Raw genomic sequence first — 17304 nt, 5'->3', positions numbered from 1 at the left:
TCTGCCTGTGCTTTTGTGTTGGAGTGTTGGACCCATGCCCTCTTCTAGTAACTTCATACTCTCTGGTCTAATTTCCAGGCCTTTGATCCTTTTCTAATTGCTCTTGTTCAGAATAAGAGGTAGGGATTTGATTTCATTTTTCTACAAGTAGATACATTTTTCTACAGTTTTCTCAACACCATTTGTTGAAAAGGCTATCTTTGCTGGGTGTGGTGGCACACACTTATAATCCCTGCACTTGGGAGGCGGAGACAGGAGGATCGCGCAGGTTCGAAGCCAGAAGTGCTGGCTTAAAAGACCCTGTTTCCAAAAATAAAATAGGTCTGGGAGTGAAGCCTGGAGGTAGAAGGGCTTCCAGGAACCCCAGTACCACCAAAAAAGAAAAAAAAAAAAGAAAAGAAAAAGAAAAGGCCTTCTTTTCTATAATGTATGTGTTTGGCATGTTTGTCGAAAATCAACTCCACTATACCCAACAACTTACAACTTTTGAATTATTTCTGACATTTTCCACTTAATTTTTTTGGACCAGCGGTAACTAAAACCCTGGAAAGCAAACCTGCAAATAAGGAGGAACTAGTATATTTCTTTTCTTTCTTTCTTCTGTGATGCTGAGAGTTGAACTCAGAGGCATTCTACCTCTGAGTTACATCCCAGCTCTATTTTATTTTTTATTTGGAACAGGGTCTCACTAAGTTGCTGAGACCTCAATAAGTTTCTGAGGCTGACTTGAAGCTGCCATCCTTCTGTCCCAGCCTCCCAAGTATGGGGTTGCTGGTGTGCACCACCACACCCAGTGAAACTAGTATATTTCTAAGATTCATCCATATGGTTGCAGGTTAACTATACTTCATCTATTTTGGCTGCTGTATCATGATCTATTGTGGGCATACATCAAAATTTGTTTATCCATTTTTCCTGCTCATGGATTTTTTTGTTGTTGTTTTTTCTGATTTTCTGCTTTGGTGAACTGAGCTGAGATGAACACTCCTGGGTAAGCCAGAGTCCCAGAGTTCTTGGCACCTCCACTTCATCCGCATGAGTCTTTCTCCTAGACTCCATTGATCTGCTGCCCAGCTATAAACTGCCTCAGTTACCTCAGCCCCATTGTAAGTCTGGGTATCAGATTGAAGGTCTGGATATCTTCTTACAGCAGAGTCAGCCTGTCAATTTTCAAAGGAAGAAAAATTCAACAATAGGAATTTAATTGTTATGCTATAACCAACAATTGATTTCTTTACTCTATAGATCAAATATCCCTAAGCTGAAAATCTTAAATCCAAAAGACTTCTAAAACTGAAACTTTTTTTTTTTTTTTGGTGGTGGTACTGGGGATGGAACCCTTCTACCTCCGGGCTATACTCCCAGACCTATTTTATATTTTTATTTGGAAACAGGGTCTCTTAAAGCCAGTGAGGATGGCTTCAAACCTCCACGATCCTGTCTCCACCTCCCAGGCATAGGGATTACAAGTGCGCCACCATGCCCAGCTAAAACTGAAACGTTTTAAGTATAAACACAATGTCACAAGTCCAAAGGTTCAATGTATAAAAACTTATTATTTAAAAATATTGTAAAAGGCCGGGCGTGGTGGCTCACGCTTGTAATCCCCACGCTTGGACAGGAGGATCGCGCAGGTTTGAAGCCAACCTCAGCCTACTTAGTGAGGCTCTCAGCAACTTAGTGAGACCCTGTTTCCAAATAAAATATAAAATAGGTCTGGGAGAATAGCCCGGAGGTAGAAAGCCCCTGGGTTCCACCCCTAGTACCACACACACACACACACACACACATACACACACAAATAATGTATAAAGTTACCTTCAGGTTATGTGTGCAAGGTGACGTGAAACATAAATGAATTGTAAATGTTGAATTGGGGTTCATTGCCAAGATATTTTATTATATATACAGAGATATTCCAAAATCCTAAAAATCCAAAATCCAAAGCATTTCTGGTCCCAAATATTTCAGATAAAGGACACTCAACTTTTACTGAATTTTCCAAAGTGCCCACATGGGGTCACTGTCCATGTATTTTGGTAGATTTTCTCAAATGTGCATGATCCTTGCATGTCAGTTCCTATTTAGGAGTGGGACCCAGAATGAGGCTCAGCCTGGGATTTAGCAATGGAAGGGGCAGCAGAGAAATGGAATAAGAATGTTTTGCCAAAAAAAAAAAAAATCAAAGGTACTATCTAGGAAAGCTTTTTAGAGATGCCAAGGGGAACTCCAATGGGAATCAAAGAGGCATCTAGCCCAACAGCTCCAGCTGGCCCTGGGACCCCGAGGCAGGTAAATGATGCTCACCCAGCCCAGCTGCCCACTGGCTCACTGGGCACATCTTTTCCAAGAACCCAGCCCTCTGTCCTTGCATAGTATTGGTGTCTTCAAGCAGCATCAAACTTAGTTTTAGATTCTTTTTTAAGTGTTGAGTTATTTGAGGAACTGGGCTCTGGTCAGTGTCCTTTTTACCTTCCCTGGTTTTCAGATGTCTCAGGAAAGTTCAGAGTTTGAGTTAGGATTGTGTAAAGAAGAAAACTCATTTGTACCTTGGAAATATGGAAAAGTACTTGCATGGAGAATAGCATCGCAAGCAGATCCGGGTTTCTGAAGAATGCCTCCAGGCTTCTTCACCTGAGAGGTCTGTACATTGAAAACTAGCCCCTTCTACTTTGGTCAGCTTTCCATTACTATAACAGATGCTTAAAAGAATCAACCTAAGAAGAGAAAAGGCAGCCGGGCATGATGGTGCACGCTTGTAATCCCCGCACTTGGGAGGCGGAGAGAGGAGGATCACACAGGTTCAAAAACAGCCTCACTGGCTTATGAGACCCTGTTTCCAAATAAAAATATAAAAAATAGGTGTCTGGGAGTGTAACCGGAGGTAGAAGGGTTTCCAGGAACCCCAGTACCACCAAAGAGAGAGACAGAGAGAGACAGAGAGAGAGAGAGAGAGAGAGAGAGAGAGAGAGAGAGAGAGAGAGAGAGAGAGCTTATTTTGGCTCGGTTTTGGAGATTCCAGTCTATACTTGATTTGCCATCTTGTTTTGGGTTTGTGGCGAGGCCGCACACCATGGCAGAAGTTCATGGAGGAGCAAAACATTCACTTCATGGCTGGGGTGCAAAATCAAACAGGAAGAGGAGAGGCTGGGGGCTCACTGCCCCCTTCAAGGGTCTGCCTCTACTGAAAGAAGATCTCTCATCAGATCCCATCTCTCAGTGTCCCACCACCTCCCAATAGCACCATGCTGGAGACTGTTGTACACTAGCGAGCAAGAATGACTGTCCATAGCCAATTGTTTGTCCGAAAAGCCACACTTTTTTAACAGGTTTGAACCTGGACCCAAGCATCTCTGCTCAACAGATAATGACAAGGGCCCCCTCTTTTGTTAACCCTCTCTTTATACAGCATCTTGTTACAAGGTCATTAGTCATTCTATCATCCTAGATATTTTTGATATTTACAACCTGAAAAGCAACCATAAAGCACACAACTGACCTGGGAACAGGGTCCCTCCTCTTACGGTATGTTTACCCAGATGTTGAGGAATGAGATAATGGGGATGTGTGAGTCGGCTGCTGCTTTTATTTTACCTTCCCCCAAGGATAGCCGGGGTTCCTTGCCCCATTTGTCTTTCTATCTGCCAGTTAGATAGAGGAGATGAGGGAGAGCAGGCTTGGGAAGGTATACACTTTTCAAATTTATAACTCCTATGTTTAAATTGCCTGAGAAGCATGGATATTCAGGGGTGGCAGGGGCTCACGGAAGAGGGTCTCTTATCTATGAAATGTTTGTTCAGACATAAGGGCAGTGGAGCTGGCTCCGGGCTGGCGCTTTCTTACTCCCACCCAGTGCCTGGTTCTTCTCTTAAACTGTTAAGAGGAAGACAGACTTTAATAGAGTCAGCATTATTCACAGCTGGGCTAAAACTCTACTAAAGTACAATCTCTAAAGGTACCCTAATTCATCGGTCCCATCTTAACACCTCTATACTATTAATTCAGACTAGAACCTAAGCATTTGATTAAAGGCATATCATAGCATTTCTTCACTTTAGAGCAACTTATACAGACAATTTTTAAGATAACAGGGGCCTGGGGCAGAGATCCCTTATCTGAGGTATGCAGTCCGGACACAGATGATTGTTCTTTAGTGTCCATAAACTATTTTGCACCCTGTTCCTGGGTTTAAATATCAAGGGGAACACATAAATTTAAGGTTGAAATAAAACCTATAGAATCAAACTCTATTACGATATAATTTCTAATAACACACTAAATTATTGATCTTACTAATGATTATAACAAATTTTGTATTAGAAAAACTTAAACTAAGCCTTAATATCTAACTTAGAACAAAACACTTAAAGCAAGGCACAACAGAGACCAAGGCATTTATTTATTTATTTATTTATTTATTTATTTAGCGGTACTGGCGGTGGAACCCAGGGGCTTTTCTACCTCCAGGCTACACTCCCAGACCTATTTTATACTTTATTTGAAAACGGCCTCACTGAGTTGCTGAGAGCCTCACTAAGTAGCCGAGGCTGGCCTCTAACCTGTGCGATCCTCTTGTCTCAGCCTCCCAAGCGCTGGGATTACCAGAGCGCTCCACCACACCCAGCTAGACCAAGGCCTTTATTATGTAGTCTTTGGGGGGACATTTAAGATCCAAACAAGGGCACCCTCCTATTCCATTATCTCTGCCTTCCTCACACCCGGGGAGTCACAGAGTCACAGCATTGCCCACTGGAGTCCAACCTGAGATGGGGTGCTGGCTTGAATGGTCCAGAGTTTGTATCATTTCTATAGAATTTTCTTTTGTGTGTGTGTGGTACTGGGGATGGAACCTGGGGGTCTTCTACCTCTGGGCTACACTCTCATGCTTATTTTATATTTTACTTGGAAACAGGGTGTTTGAACCTGCTGGCTGGCTTCGAACCTGCACAATCTTCCTGTCTCAGCCTCCCAGGGACTGACTGGGGCTACAAGTTTTCCCTACCATGCTCAGCTATAGAATTTTCTATATGAAGAGTTGATATATAGAGAGGGTCTGTGCTAACTGCACTATGTGGGTGCTCATTAGAGTGTGGGCTTATTTATTTCTGATGAATACTAAGTAATGTAATGTTTTCACTACCCAGATATATCAAAATTGCTATCCGTTTCCAGTGAACTGTGATTTCTGGTTTATTCCCTGAAAGTAAGCACCCAATACCCACCACCTTATCAAGTGTCACCACGTCCTCTGTACTTACTCACGTGTGTCTTCCCACACTCTCTAGCCTGGAAAGTCCCATCTCCTCTGATGCCCAGTTCTCAGTTCTTGGTTCACATCCTGATGGTTGTCCCTCGGGGTGAGACTGAGCTCCATTTCTACAAGACTAACGTGTTCCAGGCGTCTGTGGGGCCAGCTGCACGATTCTTCCCAGCCGCCCTCTAACTGAGCTCTAGAGCGTTGCTGGGCCTCTGCTTCTCATGAGTGTGGACTTTAGTCTTCTTGGATGGAATTGCTGCTGCTTTCACAGCAAATATATCAAGTCCAAGGGCATTTTCTGGCCTTAAACTTGAGGCTATCTGAGGAGGAAGTTTGGTGCACCTCTAACTACCTACCAAACTGGCCCCAGAATGAGAAGAGTACCGAACAGATGAAGATGGATTCTTTTCTTTTCTCCTCCTTTACTGCCTTCTCCTGGGAAAGGGAATAGGTGATAAAAAAAAAAAAAAAAAAAAAACACTCAGTAATCATTCAACAAGGCAAATTTCTACTTCTTTTTTTTTTTTCTTTTTTTTTCGGTACTGATTTTGAGCCCAGGGGCATTTTACCTCTGAGCTACACCCCCAGCCCTATTTTTTATTCTTTATTTTGAAATAGGCTCTCACTAGGTTGTGTAGGGCCTCACTAAGTAGTTGAGGCTGGCCGAGAACCTGTAATCCTCTGTCCTTTCTCCGCCTCTCAAGTACTGGGATTACAAACGTGTGCCACCATGCCCGGCTGCAAAATTCTACTTCTGCAGAAGGGTGCAACTGACAAAAAGTCTGGTAAGAAAGCACACGGAGTAGAAAAGTTGGTTTGGGTATTATCCCTGATGCAATCCTGCCCCCATGCCCTGATTGGTGAGGGCTTGGGTTAACATCTCTGCGTGACTGGCTAGTGTAAAGCACAATTCTGCATGATTGGCTAGTTTAAAGAGAGGCAGGAGTTATGACTTTTACAGTCTGATAAAGACAGAAACTTAAGGTTCTGGGAACCCAAAAGTTATATAAAAGCCAAAATGGCTGCTATCTGACCAATCTTTCTTTGTGTGTGTGTGTGTGTGTGTGTGTGGTACTGGGGGTGGAACCCAGAGGCTTTCTACCTCCGGGATATACTCCCAGACCCATTTTATATTTTATTTGGAAACAGGGTGTCACTAAGTTGCTGAGAGCCTCACTAAGTAGCTGAGGCTGGCTTCAAACCTGCGCGATCCTCCTGTCTCAGCCTCCCAAGCGCAGGGATTACAGCGTGCGCCACCGTGCCTGGCCTGACCAATCTCTTTGAGAAAAAGATTGTCTTACTTTTTAACATCTGCCTCCACCTTCTCCTTGTTTGATACTGGGATTGAACCCAGAGGTGTTATGCCTTTGAGGTATACTCCCTAGCCCTATTTTATTTTGAAACAGGGTCTCGCAACTTGCTGAAGCTGGCCTTGAACCTGTAATCTTTCTGTCTCAGCCTCCCCAATCCTGGGATTACAGGCTTGTACCACTATGCCCAGCTTGGATTTTTTCTTTCATTTTATGAACTAAAGTTTTAAACATTGAGCCTTCCAGTGTGTTTTGCTTTTTCTCTTCAGCTTCCTTCTTAGTACCTGCTTCTCTGTTTTGCTTCTCATTTTATGATTTTTATTCTCAACCTGAAAATTCTGAGAGGCCCAAAATATATTCTAAGAAAACATGGAGGCAGACATGGTGGCACTGTGAGGCCCTAATAAGAGCCAAGCCAAAATTGTTTAGTAGTTTGAATCTTTTGTTAATGTTATTCCCTAGTTTTTCAGGGGTTTGAAGTAATATCTGGCCTACCCTATGGTAGCAAGCGTAGACTAGCATCCTGCCTATCCTATGGTAAATGTAGGGAGCATAGACCAACATCCTGCTTACTCTATGGTCAACATCCTGGAACACAGAGCTCCACTCCAGACAAAGTTGCAATTTTGTCAGACAATAACAATGGGCCTCTCCCCTACCCTCAGCTACCTGTGTGTGGCTTTCCACCTATAAAAGCCCCTCGTAAATTCAGCTGAGGTCAGCTGAGGATCGCAGTTCTGGACTGAATGCCAGACTGAGTCCCTAGCCTGAATAGTCTATTTTTTTCTACGGTTAAATAAACTGATCTCCCAAGCTCTGTTGGTGCTCTCTTTCTCAGTTCCTGCAACATTGGCCTGGGCACCACAGCATGAGCCTGTAATCCCAGTACTTGGGAAGCTGAGACAAGAGGACTACAGGTTTGTCAGCAATTTATAGTGAGCCCCCCCCCCCAACTTAGACCCTTTTTCAAAATAAGCAAAATAAAGTAGGATCTGGGCATGTTGGCACATGCTTGTAAACCCAGTTCTTGGGAGGCTGAGATAGGAGGATGGTGCAGGTTTGAAGCCAATCTCAGCCACTTAGTGTCTCGGCAACTTAGTGAGACCCTGTTTCCAAATAAAATATAAAATAGGTCTGGGGGGTGTAGCCTGCAGGTAGAGGCCCCTGGGGTCCATTCTCATTTATTAAAATAAAATAAAATAAAATAGGGCTGGGGGGTGTAACTTGGAGGTAGAATGTCCCTGATTCAATCTCCAGTAACCCTCCCACATAAAGATGGCCTGCTTCTCAAACCTAAAGAAAATCACTTAGCCGGGTGTGGTGGTGCATGCTTGTAATCCCTGTGCTTGGGAGGCTGAGACAGGAGGATTGCACAGGTTCGAAGCCAGCCTCAGCTACTTAGTAAGGCTCTCAGCAACTTAGTGTTTTCAAATAAAATAAAATATAGGTCTGGGAGTATAGCCTGGAGGTAGAAAGCCTCTGAGTTCCACCCCCAGTACCACCAAAAAAAAAAAAAAAAAGAAAGAAAGAAACAAACAAAAAAAGAGAAAAACCACTTTTCTGATCATTTGAATTTATTCCCATGAGGAATTTTCAAGACCGAATATAATACTTTATGTGTGGGAGGGACCTAAGATGCCCAGTGGAACTTCCCCCCCATATGTCGCCCCCTGCTGGGCACTCTTCCAGAAATCTCCAGCACAGTAGAAGGTCCATTTCTGCAGGAGGCTAAGGAGTCTTTTGATCAATTGCAGTCATTTTCTGGGCTTTCTCGTCTCTCACTGGCATATACATTGCCAGCGGCTCTTCTAGAAAATGGGAACTGAGTCACAGACATACAGATACGGTGCCCATAGCCAGTGAGCTGGCAACCCTCATCTGTAACATAGGGAACATGCCATTACCCACCACAAGGGGTTTTTAGAGAGTCTAATGAGATAATAGAAGTAAAATGCTTAGCGTGGAATGGAGCACACGTCGAGTGCTAGTCACTGTTGTACCTACTATTATACTTTCCCAATGGGGTGTCTGAATGAGCACCATGGGTCAATAGCCACGTTGTACAAGCTGGGAACCAAATGCCAGGGACACAGAGCCGGGAGAAGAAATACAGGAAATCTATAATGCTTGTCATATCCCCATGCTGGCTTTGTTTAGCTCTGGGTGTTTTTCCACACTGCTTATTAGGAAAAATCTTAAAATGAGAAGGTGACGCATATGTTTTTGTAAAGAAACAAAGAAGGAAGGAACTGAAGTAATTCTGTTTTGTTCTGCTGTCCAGTTAGTGAGAAGAGCCCTCCAAACACGGCAGGTTTCCTTTGGTGTGGTTAAGTTTTTTCCCCTCCTGTTTTAGGTATTAAAATTTTGTCTATTTGTGTGTGTGTGTGTGTGTGTGTGTGTGTGTGTGTGTGTGGTGCTAAGGACTGAATCCAGGGGCCTTCTCCCTCTGAGCCCACATTCCCAGCCCTAAGTTTTTATTATTATTATTATCATTATCATTATTATTATTAATTTTTTTGCTGGCACTGGGAATGGAACCCTTCTACCTCCGGGCTACACTCCCAGACCTACCCTATATTTTTATTTGGAAACAGGGTCTCTTACGCCAGCGCGGCTGGCTTCGAACCTGTGTGATCCTCCTATCTCCGTCTCCCAAGCGCGGGGATTTCAAGCGTGCGCCACCACACCCGGTTTATCTTTTATTTTGAAACAGGGTCTTGCTAAGTTTCTGAGGGTTTTGCTAAATCGCTGAGGCTGGCCTCCAGTATTTGATCCTCTTGACTCAGCCTCTCAAGTACTGGGATTACAGGTATGTGCCAACACACCTGGATTTGTTTTTGTTTTTTGAAAAAAATTTAATTCAACCATGTATGGCTAATTTTAATAGGAAACATATGGTCTTGATTTTACAAGCCTGAAAAAAGGCAGGGCAGGGTTGGGAATGGGTCACCCTCGCAGAGGAACGCGGCCCTCAGGGCGCTGAAGGTGAGAGGGCTCCTGGAGGGTGAGTGGGCAGGGAGAGGACCTGGGACCTCTGTGTGTCTCTGCCCCCACCTGGTCCCACAAGTCGCCTCCGCCTCCTGACCAACAGGCAAATCCATTTCTCTGAGTTCTGTGAGCTGATCAGGCAAATGGATCAAATCTGGGAAAGGGGGTGGGAGCCCCCTTTGCAGCCAGTTGTGGAGAAGCAGAAGTAGAAGTATGTGGGGCTTGCAAATCTGGTCTCAAAGTGTAGTCCTGAGCTAGAAAGCCAGTCTCCCTAGGGGCACTGAGGGACATGCAGACTGCCCGTGTCACCTGTGCCCTGTCCTGCAGGCAGGATCTCTGGGGGTGGCTACCCAGGGCTGTGTTTCCACAAGTGGGCCAGATGATTAAGCTTTTATTCCTCGCTCTCCAGGGATGAAAATGATGATCCGCTTCCATTTGCTCCCCATGACTTACACAAGAGATTCCAGGAGCCCGTGGTTGAGTTGGAGGGCAGCTCTTGCTTGCCGAGAGGGGTCCTTAGGGCTGGCAGTCGGTAGGCAAGGGGAGTCATCTCAGCACCGACAAGCTGACCAGCTGTGTGGATGGGAAGTGTGGAGGGGCAGCGCGTGGAGGGACTGCTGGTGGCTAACGTGGTCCTCTGACAGCAGAGAGCCTGGTTCCACCTGCCTACCATCTTGCTGTGGTCCCCTTGGCATCTCTGATATTTACACATCCATGCATCTGGTTGTTCTGATGTGTGCTTGTCTGACAGACTTGTTTCCCTTCTGGCAATTTTTCAGCTCTAATGAATGCCAGAAAAAATTCCCTGACGTCCACAGAGATCTAGTCTAAACTCTGTGGCAGCTGGGCATAGTGGCACACACCTGTCATCCCAGGACATCAGAGGCAGAGTCGGGAAGATTGCAAATTTGAAGCCAGCCTCAGCAACTTAGCAAGAAGATCCACAGAAACTTAGTAAGACCTTGTTTCAAAACAACAACAAAAATAAGCAGACTGGGGGTGTAATTTGGTGGTAAAATGCCGGTGGGTTCAATCCCCAGTACCACCAGAAGAGAGATTCCAAATGTTTATCTTTTTAGTCTCTTTTCAACTTGACCAAGTGGACTCTGAACCCACGATCTAGCTTGTAGGGGTGTGTCTCAGAGGACTCCAGGGACTGAAAAAGACAAACCTCTTGGTAAACCATTCTTCGATCTCTGGATGTGTGGAGATGTTTTGTGCACATACAACTCCCAACCAAGTCGCGTCGGTTTCTGCAGGGAGACAGAGGGCAGGGAACACAGTGAGGGCGGGGAACCTTATCCAGTGTGGTCCAGGCGAGGCTGGCATCTGCTCTGTCCTGGCCTCACCTTCGTCGTCTCTGGCTACCTTCATAAAAACAACTGCAGGCAGGCGTTCTTTACTGCTCTGGGTGACAGCACACTAACAGAGCAAAGCATACTTTACAGTTGTTTTCCAATCACTGTATCATCTTTCAAAATAGTGGCTTGACATCTGCAGGGCATGACAGCTGCAATTTTTTCTACATAACGGGCTCTTCCCACAGTGAGCATTACTGCCTGGTATCTGGTATGTTGGCCAGCAGAGGTTAAGGATCAATCTAAGTTATCAAGCTAATTACTCACAAGCATGAATATCAGCCAGAGAGAATCAATTTCCAGATAATGTGAACTGGAATCTATAACTATTTGGCCATAACCAGTGTGTGTGTGTGTGTGTGTGTGTGTGTGTGTGTGTGTATACTAGGGACTGGATCCAGGAGCACTGTATTTCTGAGTTACACTCCCAGCCCTCAGCCCTATTTTTTTGTTGTTTGCTTGTTTGTTTTACTTTTTGGAAAGACTGATTAAGAAACTTTATTACAGACAATGAATGCATCCAACGTCCACGTGACAAATGCTCCCTTGTGACCACAGGTGGTGCCTCTCCTCTGTATCTGGCCAAGCTGGCCACAGTTCTCAGCTGTGGCCTGTACACAGTGTATCAGGCAGTGGCAAAGGCGGCAGCAGCAGCTTTGGTCTTGAATGCCAAGCGACGAGGACGTGGCTGAATCAAGAGGAATGATGATCTTGGAACAAGTGCCTCTGGGCACAACTCAGGACAAGGGTTTTAAATTAGTAGGAGGATTAGAGAAACTCACTTAGGGCAAACAGTTCTGATGTGAGGGAATGGCTCTAAACACACAGAATGGCTGGGGACTGTGACTGGTCCCCATCAGGACTATGTGGTAAAGACAGAGCTTCTAGACATGCAAGGTTCCCAGTAGTTTTAAGAAAAGCTGTTTTCTCTTAAGATGCCATACAAAAAAGAAGAAAAGCCGGGCGTGGTGGCGCACGCTTGTAATCCCCGCGCTTGGGAGGCCGAGACAGGAGGATCGCGCAGGTTCGAAGCCAGCCTCAGCTACTTAGTGAGGCTCTTAGCAACTTAGTGAGACCCTGTTTCCAAGTAAAGTATATAACAGGTCTGGGAGTGTAGCCTGGAGGTAGAAAGCCCCTGGGTTCTACCCCCAGTACCACACACACACAAAGAAGAAAACACTATGTGCTTCATAGTGTCCAACACATATATCCATGTTAATGCTGGGAAATATGCTCACCCACAACAGTACACGCCAGCCATCCAATGGTGTTTGACATCACCACTGGCCATCAATAGCTGCCCCCCCACCCCCACTTGGACAAAATGCCACTGAAACACAAACCAAGCTGCTCCAAGGTTAAGAACATTGAACGACCATCTACGTTTCTGGCGAGTGAGCTCAAATCGTGGAGGGACATTCCACTTTTCATGGTACATTTGGAGTCCAGGGAGGAAGTGTTTTTTCCCATCACAATGTCCCTTTTACGATGTTTGGTTTCTTGGAGGAAAGTAGAGGCGAAAAAAAAAAAATAGTGCCCCCTGCCTTCTCCACTGGGGCAGAGGTGATAAGCCGCAGTTTGAGACCAACCCCAAATGTCAAAAACCCACCCAACTGCATGTGCTGGGGAGGGGCGAAAGAGGAGAAAGGAGGTCTGGAGTTTTGTACACTGAACACTCTGGAAGACGGTTTTGCTGTTTGGCAGTGCATTTGGCCTACAAAACAGGTATGGTGGCAGAGGTAAAAAAGCAAAAGCTGGAGAGTAGTTGGCTTCAATCCTCACCACCTGCCTCCCCAAACTTCTGGAGTCTGCCACACCTTGCCTGTGTCCTTCCCTTAGCCCCTACATTCAATGGTTTAGACTCAGGCACAAAACCACGCAGTAGCTTTCGAGGAGCCTGCTTCATCTAAACCCCAAGCTGACCAGGAGTCAAAGGTACAGATCTCAAAGGAGGAGAGGGCAGGGGGTGTAGCTCGGAGGTCGAATGCCCCTGGTGTCTGGGTTCCATCCCCAGGCACCCCCCCAAAAAAGAAATTTAGACCATTATAATAGAGAACGGTTTTAAAAATGTTAATACTGTTTATTCAACTTCAAAAACATTTCAGCATTCTAAACGTACAAAAAGCAACAGAACGTGTCCCACATGAGAGACGTGTCAACCATGGTGCTCCCCTATTCTAACGTCTCTTATTCAGGACGTGTCTGTTGCCCTCATTAAGTTTCATTACAAAATTAAATCGAGATCATATTGTAGTCGCTCAACGTGCTCTAGAAATCATCAGCAGTTTGCATGAAGTGGGCTTGGGTGTCCAGAGCACCCAGACAGACAGTGTTTCCTCCTCCTCCTCCTCCTCCTCCTCCTCCTCCTCCTCCTCGTCTTCATCTTCCTCCTCTGCCTTTTTCTGGGGAACTTTGGCGGAACCCTTTGCACCATCAGACTTCCCTTTAGACCTATGGTCAGCAGCAGCCTTCTCATATGTCTCCTTCAGCTTCGCAGCCTTGGCGATGCCACTCAAATCACTCCACCATCCCCGGCTTCTTCGTCACGTCTCCAATAGAGATACTCGGGTTTGTGGATTTGATCTTAGGGTAGAATTCTGAAAATAATAGGAAGAATCCAGATGGTGGTCTTTGGGGGGCACTAGGGATTTCTTTTTCTTCTTGCTTCCCTAGCTGGTCCATAATTCTTCATTTCCTGAACGTAGAGTGTCGCCTCCCTAAGACTCCGACCTGCAGAGCTCCAGGAAAGAAGACACAGACGCCGAGTCTGTTGATGATGCTTCCCTTCTTTAATGCTTCCCCCTCAATGTGCACAGCAGGCAAATATATATCAGTCTCATAACTCCTCCCTCATCACTCCACCAACCCCAAGCTTCCCACAGCTAGGGCATGCACATTTCTAACCCTCTCATAGGTGGTAGCACGAGGCGCTGCGTCACTGATCATCCGTAGGGCGCCTGATAAGGCTCACTGCGCAGGCTCAGGGCACCGCCAGCCTCGTGAGCCTCGTGACTTGGCAACATGCCTAGGTGCCATCTTGAGCCACCACCCCATCCCGGTCTAGCCGAGCGGGCCGCGACAGTAGAGTACTTTATCCACTTTGGCCATTTCATCAAATTTCATCCCAGACATTATCTTCCACCTCTCAGAGCACTTCTTGGAGAATTCTGCCAAATTGACAGGGGGCTCTGAGTTTTTCTTCTTCTGTTCTTTGCTGCATGTATGCACAAAGAAGGCATAAGCAGACACCTTGCCCTTTGGCTTTTTGGGTCACCTTTCGCCATCCTGACTGTGTTGTTCCATAGTCTGGGCAGCGCAGGGCATGGCAAGTGGCTCAGCACTCCCCAGCCTCACGCTGGCTGCCTCCAGGAGAGCTACCACTGTTTTTTTAGTTTTGAAACAGGGTCCCACTAAGTTGCAGAAGGCCTCTCTAAGTTGCTGAGGCTGACTGCCTGCCTCAGTCTCCCAGGAACTGGGATTACAGGCATGGACCACCACACCTAGCTTTTAAGTAAGACTTTAAAAAATGGTTTTGGCTAGATGGGTGTGGAGACACAGGCCTGTAAACCCAGTCCTCCAGAGGCTGAGAGAGGAGGATCACAGTTCAAGGACAATCTCAACAACTTAGTGAGGCCCTCAGCAATTTAGCAAGACCCTGTTTCCAAATAAAAAATAAAATAGAGCTGGGGTGTTGCTTAGAAGTAGAATGCCCCTTGCCGGGCATGGTGGTGCACGCTTGTAATCCCCGTGCTTGGGAGGGAGGCGGAGACAGGAGGATCACGCTGGTTCGAAGCCAGCCCTGCTGGCTTAAGAGACCCTGTTTCCAAATAAAAATATTAAAAAAAAATAGGTCTTGGGAGTGTAGCCTGGAAGTAGAAGGGTTTCCAGGAACCCCAGTACCACCAAAAAAAAAAAAAAAAAAAAAAAAAAAGTAGAATGCCCCTGGGTTCGAACCCCAGTATCAAAAAAAAAAATGTTCTAGTTGAAAATGTGTAAGATGCTCTATAAATGAAAACCATTTACATATGCCCTTTCTTTCTTTCTTCCTTTCTTCTTTCTCTTTCCCTCCTCCCTCCCTCCCTTCCTTTCTTCTTTCCTCCCTTCATTTCTTTCTTTCTTTCTCTTCCTTTCTTTCTTTCTTCTTTTATATTTTTGGTAAAAGGAATTAAACCCAGGGACATTCTACCTCCAAGCCACACCTGCTAGCTTTAAACCTAAGATTCTCCTTTCTCCCTCCATCCGGCTTCCATGAGCTTTTTTTTTTTTTTTTTTTTTTTTTTTTGGTGGTACTGGGGTTCCTGCTTCTACCTCCGGGCTACACTCCCAGACCTATTTTATACTTTTTTTTTAATTTTTGGAAATGGTCACTTAAGCCAGCGGGGCAGGCTTCGGACCAGCGTGATCCTCCTGTCTCCACCTCCCAAGCGCGGGGATTACAAGCGTGCGCCACCACACCTGGCCTTCCATGAGCATTTCTACAGAATATTTTAGTAACGCATTTTTAAATATTCTCTGTAAACCCTAGAAAAACCTACTGGAATGGTTAAGCAAGATCAACATCTTCATATACATAAGTAGGCTGGAAAGTTTGGGACTGGTTTATCTGAGTTTCACTTATAGAGCAGAAAATCTAAGCATGGAAAAAAAATGTAAGTAGTACATGCTTTTCCATTTTAATTGACTTTACTAAGTTTGAGATGTTTGTCACAGTGTTTTCTTCTGATCTATGCTTTCCCATTATGCTAATTTGTGTGCTATGCCCAGGGCACTGCAGAATAATTTATCAAACTGAACTGCAACACACCACTGTCTTCTCCACGCTGACCTCTCTGATAATGCCAGCCCACTCACCACGGTTCTGGCCATGGTGATAGAAACTTCAGAAGACACCAGGCTTTAATGAGGGGTCACTTGAGAAAACATGGCAAATTAAATGTGAGGCAAGAAAAAAACATCAGGAACCCAAGGAGAGATCTTTCAACGCACAATAAGTAAGTAAGTAAATAAATAAACAAATAAAATGTCCATCCCAAGAAAAAGGTGCTAAATGTGGAATTATGACTATCCAGCATCTGGGAAGTCAAGTTTGCTTTCCAAATAGAAATGATGGCCTGGAATTGAATGATTTTTTTTTTCTCCTTATACCTTGTCTATCTAAGATGTGTGTGTGTGTGTGTGTGTGTGTGTGTGTGTGTGTGTGTGTGTTAACTGGAGATTGAACCGAAGGGCATGCTATCTCTGAGTTATACTCCCAGCCCTATTTTATTTTATTGTTTTAAGTTTGAAAAGGTTCTTGCTAAATTACTGAGGCTGGTGTTAGGTTGAAAATAGAGTTGGGGAGTTTAGGAGGGAGGTAAAAACATCTACTGGGTTATCAGAGACCGCTGTTTTATTCAGACCCGGCCACTCTGGAGAGTCAGCAAGCCGTGGGGGAAGGGACCAATGGGCCACGTGTCTGGAGAGTTGCACATAGTCCTGATCGGCCGGCAGAGTCACGTGGTGGATCGGCGGCACCAATATGTTATAGGCAAGCCGATTCTCTCGCGACATCTGTAGTCTTGTGATGATTGGAGTCTCAAGGCACCTGGAGTTTCGCGATATCTCCGCTTTTGGCTTCCGGGGTTCCGCCTCCTGTTCCCGTTGCTGAGATCATGTGGGCGAGGGACCCCACTTATCATCTGGCTTTGGACCTGCAATCCTCCTGCCTCAGCCTCCTAATACTAGGATTACAGGCTTGTGTCAATGCACCCAGCTTCTACCTAGAATTTAAAACTTCATTTTAAATTTCTACTCAAATTATTCCCATGTATTCTGGAGGAAGAAGAAATCGTTAGGAGATAAACACATATAGAAAAGCCCTGAATTTTTTGTTTGTTTGTTTGTTTGCGGGTCTCGGGATGGAACCCAGGGGCATTCAACCTCTGAGCTACAGCCCCTGCCCTATTTTTTATTCTTTCTTTCTTTCTTTCTTTCTTTCTTTCTTTCTTTCTTTCTTTCTTTCTTTCTTTCTTTCTTTCTTTCTTATTTGGTGGTACTGGGGTTCCTGGAAGCCCTTCTACCTCCGGTATACACTCCCACGGGCTACACTCCCAGACCTATTTTTTAACATTTTTATGTGGAAACAGAGTCTCTTAAGCCAGCGAGGCTGGCTCCGAACCAGCGCGATCCTCCTGTCTCTGCCTCCCAAGCGCGGGGATTACAAGTGTGCGCCACCACGCCCGGCTTATTCTTTATTTTGAAACCCGCTTTCACTGAGTTGCAAAGGGCCTCACTAAGTAGCTGAGGCTGTCCACGAACTGCGATCCTCCGGTCTCAGCCTCCTGAACGCTGGGATTACAAGTGTGTGCCACCACTCCCAGCTAAGCCCTGAATGTTTTATGTTCTCTCTCTT

Source organism: Muscardinus avellanarius (genome assembly GCF_963383645.1).
Source record: "Muscardinus avellanarius genome assembly, chromosome: 10".
NCBI lineage: Eukaryota > Metazoa > Chordata > Mammalia > Rodentia > Gliridae > Muscardinus > Muscardinus avellanarius.
Note: the sequence above shows the minus strand (reverse complement) of the source record.